This window comes from Arvicanthis niloticus, chromosome 13, assembly GCF_011762505.2.
Source record: "Arvicanthis niloticus isolate mArvNil1 chromosome 13, mArvNil1.pat.X, whole genome shotgun sequence".
NCBI lineage: Eukaryota > Metazoa > Chordata > Mammalia > Rodentia > Muridae > Arvicanthis > Arvicanthis niloticus.
The window spans coordinates 24,241,711-24,243,440 of record NC_047670.1 but is presented as its reverse complement, the minus strand read 5'-3'; the positions used below and the strand labels follow the sequence as shown (position 1 = coordinate 24,243,440).

Here is a 1,730-nt window from a genome sequence, read left to right as displayed (position 1 = left end):
TCCCACCTGCTTTTCCTTCCTGACTTCCATGATTGCCCTTGTCTCTCTTCCATAATGAGTTTCTTCCTTGCCTCAAACTAAAGACTATCTAGCCATGGATTGAAGCCCTTGAAACTCTTGCCTTCTTTGTGTTAATTTTATCACTTGTTTTGTCTTAATGCTGAAAATGAATATATTTTTACACTCATATACATGTACTCTCTCTGTTTTAGAATCCCTTGCAAGATCTGTCATAACATAACTTCTCATGTGCTTCACATTGCTCTCTATGGTTGATGAATGTTTTAACTGAGTATTAAGACTTTTGATGCAATGTTATTCATTTTAAACAGAAAGTATTTTCTTGGGTTCATGGTGGAACATGTTGGACACTGAATCACCTCTAAGTAAAGTAGAGTCTTTGTAGCAACATGAGAAGGTTGAGACCAGCTGTAATGTTTAAAATTCTGTATCCAAAGCAAATCAAGCCACATTTTTTCTCATAATACTAGAAAATCACTTTATTATCCACCTGCATAGTCTATTGAAAGTAGATATCACTAAAACTAATTTTCAAGATTACAAAACCAGTTACATAGAAGATCTTACCTTTTATACATTGCATCGATATAGGATGTTTCTCTGTATGTGGTAAACTTTATCTATCTATGAAATGAAAGTAGAAGAGTAGTGTAAGGTCTTCTGGTCAAGTTGCTAGGATTAATACTAGTATATGATTATGTTTTTTGGTCACAGTAAAATTTATTGTATCAAACTACATCTGTGAGATTGTACATACTCAGATTTTATAATGACCTCACCAAATAACTGCTAATTTTCTTTTTATTCTATTTCATTCTTTTCTTGTTTTTACAGGTTCATCTGTTTATTGGTCATGTTAACAAAAGTAGTATAGTCAAAAAAGACCAGAGCCCATGTCATTTTCTGACTTTTCAGAATCTTCCTTGGCTTTCACTTTCTTCTGTTCTGTTGGTATAGCAGCAGTGGAATCAGCATAGCCAACCACAGGTGTCTAGAGCTTCTGGAGCAGGCCCACCAGCATTGCAAATGAGGAGACAGCCTTTACAAACTAGCCAGCACAGATTGATTCAACAATAATACCAGCTGCTTTAATGAGGGCATTGATTGTATACTCTGTAACCATCACCTTGTTGTTGTACAGGATGAGGACAGAAGAGGTACAAGCAAACTCAGAGACAGAGGCCATGTTGCCAGCTGGAATCCCAGTGATAGTCATCAGATGAAGCAAGGGGCCTGATACCAATGTGGCCTTAGCTTTCCCATAAGGACTGAACACCTTGGAGCAGCTGAAGAAAGAAATATTTTTGGTTTTTTAATCTACATTAAATAACATTAATTTATTCATGTTTTAAATAATTTTTGAATGATTTTTTACAAAATACTTATGTCTGGATGCTTGATAAAGAAAGGCTGTTTTATTATCACAGAAGTGTTCATAAAAATTAGATTGCTTAAACTTATGATTACTGTTAGGCCCTAGTGGAAAATGGTACTAACAATTATGAGAGTGTGTTTGACAGAAGTGATCATTCTATACAGCAGAAGAATACAAAGAAGGAACTAGCTCTCTCTTAACATTCGTTCTGATTTTTTTCTCAGCATATCAAACTCTAATGTCATTAATTTTCATGAATCTCTAATATTTAACTATCACACCAGATCCAAATACAGTCTACTCGGGAACAAACTTCCAGAATTCAAAATTTTGG

At 34.7% G+C, this 1,730-nt stretch overlaps 1 pseudogene; it reads right to left on the bottom strand.

Annotated features, from left to right (window-relative positions):
- Positions 1-895: 895 nt before the first annotated feature.
- On the bottom strand, positions 896-1,207 carry LOC117718404 (large ribosomal subunit protein P1 pseudogene; annotated as a pseudogene).
- Between the last annotated feature and the right edge of the window lie 523 nt (positions 1,208-1,730).